The following is a 7,836-nucleotide window of genomic DNA, read 5'->3' as shown; positions in this document are numbered from 1 at the left end:
TATATAACACACTACAGCATATACCTTCTTTTCCTAAGAGGGTATCTCAATCAGAGACAAAAAAATAGGGTCGTGTGAGGAGGGAGGCAGACTACTAGATCAATGTCAAGGAAGCTAGCTCTGATACCAATTATTGGAATTAGGGTTAGGGTTGTAACAATGCACACACACAAGATATAGAAGCTTGAGAGCACACAGACTCACTAGATTAGAATGACCAAATGTGTGCTAGATAATACAAAAGATAAGTACACACCCCAAAATGAGTAGATAAGAGGGTGTACATACGCACGGGGGAAAAAACCTCCTAGTGAGGTAAAAAGTGCCCCGGTGGTCCTAAGTGTGTTCACACACATCACTACCATATAATGCTATAGTATGTGTGACTAATTTGGATCAAAAACTGAGTGACATTAAGGAATTGATGTCACAAAATAATCATCTTATTGAGATGAGGAAAAATCTATTATCAATCTATTTCAATAAGGAATGGACATTCATGGAACGATCAGTGCAAACCCAATCATCATCTTGATTCGGATGATAAAAATTAATCAATGAAACTAAAAGTGAATCATTAGGCAAAGTTGGAACATTCAATGGGCTTGGCAAAGACTATTATCTATTTTGGACATCTATCCAAACTCAGGAAAACTTCCCAAACTTTGAGGACCTTATAGCTCTTCTGATTACTACTCAAAGCTGAATGTCACAAAAGTAAATTACCTTCTAAAAATATGCAAGATAAATCCTTCTACACGGACACAAGTAGAGGTAGATGCAGATCTTGAGGTGCATACCATTTTTGTAAATGAAAAAATCATGGTAACAAACAAGAGGAATCTAATCCATAAATAGGTGGAAGAGGCCATTCTAGAGGTAGGGGGAGCGAGACAAGCCAACGTGGATGGCAAAAAAAATAGAGTAAAAATAGAATGGAGTTTTATTATTGTGGAAAACTAAGTCACATAGCAAAGTACTACTATAAAAAGCAAAATGATATTAAAAGTGAGAAGTTACAGCTATGCATCCTCAACAAGCATGCAAGCTAAAGATAGAAGTAAGCAGCTTTTTATGATACATCATCATATGCTTAGTTTCATGATTGCAGATACATGAAATCCTAGAGATATATGGTATGTTGATTTAGGTGCTTCTAACCATATGACTAGTCATGGTGGTGAGTGGTCATACAAAAAATGGAAAAGCCAAGGTATGTGGAAACAAATGCTGTTTACTACACATCCTATTTCACATGTTGGTAAGGTACCATTATCTAGGATGGCAAAATGAAGTACCTAGATGATGTACTTCATGTTCCAAACATTAGCCAAGGTCTAAAAGTGAGGTTTATCCCTCATGATGTTATGTAGAAAATTTCAATAACCAGTGTTGCACGGTTGCAAAGGAGACTAAAATTGGCAGAATGTCTATATTGGATGTAAACATGCTTGAAGTGAAGGTTGTAATGTTTGCACATGGTATGGCTGTGATTGTACACAAATTGTTCCTGTAATATTTAGTGGTGGGTGGCTGACTAATATGTAGACCTAAAGTATTGTTACAAGTTTACCAAATTTCAAAGTGGATAGAATAATACATAAAGTATGTGGTGAAGCATGCCATATTGAAAAACAATCTAAGCATGCATCTTCACATGATAAGAATGTAAGTCAAAGACCTTTGGTTATGGAGCATTTTGATGTTTGGGGACCCAAAAAATATGGCATCAATCAAATCTTGGGGGGGGGTTCACCTCTAAGAAATTCTATGTATCACGTGCGTTCAAGGTGTATTTAAAAAACCCCTTACACTTACATGCTTTTATGAATAAAATGACCCCTTTTTCTTCATAAAATTATGGTTTTTTTTTTCAAATTTGGTTTAAAAAGCACCTCCTGTAAATGTAATTCTGTAACTTTTTTTAATTAATATACTCCTCTTGATGAGCTCACATGCTATACTTACATAATTTTAGGTGAACCCCCTGAGAATCAAAGAATACCACTATTATGTATCTTACATTGATGAATTACACTAGGAAGGTGTGGGTATACTTCATAAAAGAGAAAAGTGAAGTATTTATGCACTTTCAAACCTTAAAGGCTATGGTTGAGAAAGACAAAAGCATGTATATAAAATTTTTAAGATCAAATGGAATGTACAAAGTATGTGGTGAAGCATGCCATACTGAGAAACAATCTAAACATGCATTTCCACATGATAAGAATGTAAGTAAAAGACCTTTGGTTGTGGTGCATTTTGATGTTTTGTAGTAACTAAAGATGACATCAATCAAAGAATAACACTATTATGTAACTTAAATTGATGATCATAATAGGAAGGTGTAGTTATGCTTCATGAAAGAGAAAAGTGAAGTATCCATGCACAGCTTCAAGGCTATGGTTGAGAAAGACAAGGGCATACACATAAAATGCCTAAGATAAAATGGTGGGGGAGAAAATGGAAGTGTTTATGCACTTTCAAAGCTTCAAGGCTATGGTTAAGAAAGACAAATACATGCACATAAAATTTCTAAGATCAAATGCACAAACCGAAGTGTATATGCTCTTTCGAAGCTTCAAGGCTATGGTTAAAATAGACAAAGGCATAAATATAAAATGCCTAAGATTAAATTCTTGGGGAGAATATGTCTCCAATGAATTCATTTATTATCAAGAGAGAATGGAATAAAGAGGCAGTTTACATGCAGGTTCACCCCGCAAATGGGGTTATAGAAAGGAGTACGAATAGACATATTGCATAAGTTGTGAGTGCGTTAACTGAATGAGAAAGGAATGCCTCACTATTTTGGGGCTGAAGAGGTAGCAACTTTGGTTTATATTATGAATGCAATCCCACTACAAATAGTTCATGACATGATGCTTGATATGCTAATGGATTTGCTATTAGTGGAATCCTAATGTAGAAAGGACACCCCACAATGTATGAATCTTGAAAACTGATACAAATAGTTCATGACATGATGCTTGATATGCTAATGGATTTGCTATTAGTGGAATCCTAATGTAGAAAGGACACCCCACAATGTATGAATCTTGAAAACTGATACTGCATGAAAGGAACTATGATATCCATGATTTAAGGTTACTTCCAATAATGAACACCTTGAATTTTTGGTAACACTCTCAATTTACTGGTAGCAAATTAGATTTGGCACACTTTAAAGTGTTTGGGTGCATTGCATATATACATGTATCAGATGAGGTGAGAAGAAAATTGGATCCCAAGGCAAAAAAATAAATTTGTATTCAATATTCCCTTGAGCAAAAAGGTTATAAATGCTATAACCCCACTATGTATGAAATGAAAGTGAGAAGGGATACTATTTTTTAAATTGGATAAGTAGCTGGTATACACCAACGAATGCTTCCATAGAGGCTGATGTAAACAACAATGTGACTACATCGTGGAGAGCAGCAATCACATGTGCTTAGTGGACCAAGAGATTCCTCTAGTAGTGGGTCTATTGTTAGACCTTGGTTAGGAAGTTTGAGAATGCCAAAAATTCTAACACATTATTTGGTGGTAGTACAAGTGCTAAAAATTTTGCAAATTCACATGTATCACATAATTAAAAAGACAAGGGGAATCAACCTCTCATAATGCCTAATGTTTACCATGTCATTTATTTGTTAATGGGGATAGTGGCTTAGGAAGAGTCTTGATGAGGGTTTGGGATCCTAGCTATTCTTACATCTAGTGTAAAAAGAGCCAAAGCAGTGTTAAGAATACCTGGCAGTGATCTAGCTCGATGCAGATCTACAAGTGTCAAATATCTAGTGGGTAGGTTGAGATATGATGGGTATACAGCACATCATTATACTTATATAGATTAAAAAATACAAGAGATAGAGATAGAGCCCACATGTTTTGAGGAGTCACTTGGACGTACATAAGAATTGGGAAGATGTTATGGATGAAGAGACGTTGGACGTAAATGAGACATAGGAGTTGGTGCCTTTGCCTAACGAGAAGAAGGTAATTAGATGCAAGTGGGACCTAATATTATAAAGTAAAGAAGAATTCAAATGGTTCTATGAGAAGGTACAAGAAAAGATTGGTAGTTAAGGGATATGCAAAGACATGGCATTGACTATGAGTAGACTTTCAGCTCAGTTGCTAGGATGAGAGTAGTCATTTCTATGGCTGCAGCCAAGGGATATTCATTACATCAAATGGATATAGGAATTTTCTTTTAAATGGTATTTTATAGGAGAAGGCCTACATGGTATAGGTGCAAGGCAAGATTGGTATCCAAGGGATATGCATAGACATATGGCATTGACTATGAGGAGACTTTCATCCCAATTTCTAGGATGGTAACTGTGAGTGCAATTACTACTATGGGTGCAGCTAAGGGATGACCTTTACATCAAATTCATGTAAAGAATGTTCTTTTCACATGGTGATTCTATAGGAAGGAGGTCTACATGGTTTAGCCACCAAGGTATGAGAACCATGCACACCCATAGTTTGTTTATAGGTTGCATAAAGCCTTGTATGGCTTGAAAAAACTGGTACCTAGAGCATGGTCAGAAAAGAACCATGCACACCCATAGTTTTTTTGTAGGTTGCATAAAGCCTTGTATGGCTTGAAAAAATTGGTACCTAAAGCATGGTTAAACAAGATATGAGAGTCTCTCATCACTATTGTATTTCATATATATCTATAACAGATTTTTCACTATATGTTGAAAAGACTGACATGGGCATTGTTCTAGTAGTTAACTAGTTTGATGATTTGATCGTCACAGGGGACATCGATGTTAGAATTCATGAGATGAAGATGCACCTAAAGAAAAAGTTTGGAATGAAGGATTTAGGTGAGCTACAATACTTCCTAGGTATAGAGTCAATCAGATCACGTGATGGAATTTGGCTTTTGCATAGGCTGTATGCTTTGGACATGCTATTCAAGTATGGAATAATAGGTTATAGTCCAATCTTAGTTCCATTAGAGAATAACACAAAATTGACCGCACATATAGGTGACCTTTTGGAGCACCCTACTATGTATAGGTGCAATATAGGGAATTTGATCTACATGACAATCACGAGGCGAGTCAATTTTTTATGTAGGACCCGAGAAAGCCATAATTGTGTAGCTAGGAGGATACTCAAGGACATAAAGTCCATAATGGACTATGGACTTTCTATAAGGCTAGAATATAGGTATAGATGTATAGATACATAGATACATAGATGAATATAGGTATAGGTACTATGGACTTTTCTATAAGGCTAGAATATAGGTATAGGTACATGGATACATGGATACATAGATACAGATTGGGGTGGTAGTGTCCTAGACATGAGATCTACTAGTGGTTGGATAATTAAATGAGATTGGGGTGGTAGTGTCTTAGACATGAGATCTACTATTGGATTTATGTTTTCTTTTGGAAGTGATATTGTTAGTTGGGGTAGCAAGAAGCAAAAAATATTACTTTGTCGAGTACATAGGCGTACAAGGGTATTTCTATGGCATCATGTGAGGTAGCTTGGTAGTAGAAGCTACTTTTGCAAATAGAGCTATTATCATTTATTGTGACAACATAAGTAGCATATATAGTTGGCAAGTAACCTAGTGTATCATGCTAGGACAAAGGACATTATTGAGGTCTATTATTACTTTGTGAGGGAGAAGGTTCTACCAAGTCATGTGGATTTGGTAAGCATAGAGAATCAAGCAACTAACATCTTCATAAAGGCATTAAGTATAGAGAAGCCCCATAGGTTCAGGCACTTACTTGGAGTGCATGGTACAATGAGGGGGAGTGTTGAGGTATCGAGATCAACTAGTGTGGATATGGTTGTTTTGTGACATGCCTAGGATGACAGCTCTGCACTTATGCCAGTGGCGTAGTTGGTGCGATTATGTGTTATATGCCACTAGTTGTTTACAGGATGCCACTTTGGCTCACTAGAGTTATGGCATAGTTATAGTGCCATCTTATGTATTCAGTCAGGTTCACACTATGGATTGACCTTGTATGTTTTAGTAGGATAGTGCTTTCCCTTACAATATCCACTCTTATCTTTATATTATGGTTATAGAGAAGAGAAGAGAATAGAGCTATCCATCTCTCTTGTTTGCTTGTCTACTCTTGCATGTGTTGTAGAGAAGAGAAGAGAATAGAGATATACATCTCTCTTGTGGGCTTGTCTACTCTTGCATATGTGTGTCTGTTTGGAAGGAGCTCAAGGTCACCTTCTTCCCTGCATTCTTCTCATACTATTGGATTCATGCATGCTAGATGGATGCTTGTTTGAATAGGTTTGCTTGTAGTATTTAGTTGTTTCTTCTTCCCCCACCTTTTGTGAGGGGGAACCATCGCAAAAAGATGAATCTCTATTTGCCTCCGTCTAGGCAAAGAGAGATCTTCCTTCAACCCTCTAGCAGGGAGAAATTTGGTGTGTGAGGATGTGAGCTAGCACACCCACCTTTGGGGAAGCTGTAATTTGTGGCTCTAAGGTAAGCCCCAATAACACATTGGGGGAAGCTGTAATTTGCGGCTCTAAGGTAAGCCCCAATAACACATGATTCCACAAGGCTAAGGTAAGCTCTCGACTTGGACAAGGGTGTTGCTAGTTGAGAATAAGAATATCAAGTCTTTGGCAGTCCAATAGATCTTCTTTTAAGTTTCTATGTAGTAGACTATTTGAGCTTTTCTTAGTATAAAATAATTTTCCCTTCATTCCTTTTTAGGGTTATATTTTATTTTTTGATGTCTTTTTTGTTGTATTTTCATTATTATCCCTTCTTATGGTTTCTTTTGTGCTTCTTTATGGTTACTTTTTCATTATTATCCCTTCTTTAGGTTAAAAAAGAAATCTCGTATTTGGGTGACAATGAATGAAGGGGTGCATAATGATACTATGAATAAGGGAAACGGCCCATGGAAAGATACATTTACATAAATAATGAGGCCTCCATAAAGCTTTTGTAAACTCATGATGTGTGCCGCACTTATGTATATGGAGCACTATGAAACATTAATAATTTGATTTTTGGTCAATGGGAGGATATTATGGTCCTTGGATTTGAGGGATTAACTCTTTATTCTTCTTTATGCTTTATTAAACACAAAATTTTAGTATAGAATGTAAAATAATCTACACACCTTTTCCATGACAGTAATTGTATGGACTTGCACCTTTAATGTTGTGTATATCTTACCTTGAAGTAGGTTTTTTACTAAACATTTTATTGCCAAGTATACATTGAATTTTTGGTTTATTGTAAATAGCTAGTTTTTTTTCATTTAAATAGTGCAAGTTGTAAAGGTAAAATCTTAACATTGTCATGTATTCTTAAGAGACTAGGATGTATACATCTTCACAATTAATTTTTTGACATCTCATAATAAAAACTTTACATGTATTAATTAAGTTTTTGGCATTTTACAGTAAAACTATACATGTGCATAATATGTTTATTGTATAAGTTTTGTTTTTGGACTATATGCATGTTTGAATATCTATGAAAATACAATTACTTACTGAAAGACAAGCAAGACTAAAGGATTCAATCTATAGTATAGTATAAGTAATGGCTTGGGAATCAAATATGATGTGAATATCAGTTAACATGAGCCTTTTTAAATGAGGGATATATTGCACATGTTGGTAAGGTGCCATTATCCATGAAGGATGGCAAACTAAAGTACCTAGATGATGTACTTCATGTTCCAAACATTAGCTAGGGTCTACAAGTGAGGTTTAACCCTCATGATGTTATGTAGACAATTTTAATTCTAGTGATGTGTGGTTGTAAAGGAGAATATAATTGGTAAAATGTTTATATTGGAT

Source organism: Cibotium barometz, chromosome 50 (genome assembly GCF_041138505.1).
Source record: "Cibotium barometz isolate CiBa-2024 chromosome 50, ASM4113850v1, whole genome shotgun sequence".
Lineage (NCBI taxonomy): Eukaryota > Viridiplantae > Streptophyta > Polypodiopsida > Cyatheales > Cibotiaceae > Cibotium > Cibotium barometz.
Note: the sequence above shows the minus strand (reverse complement) of the source record.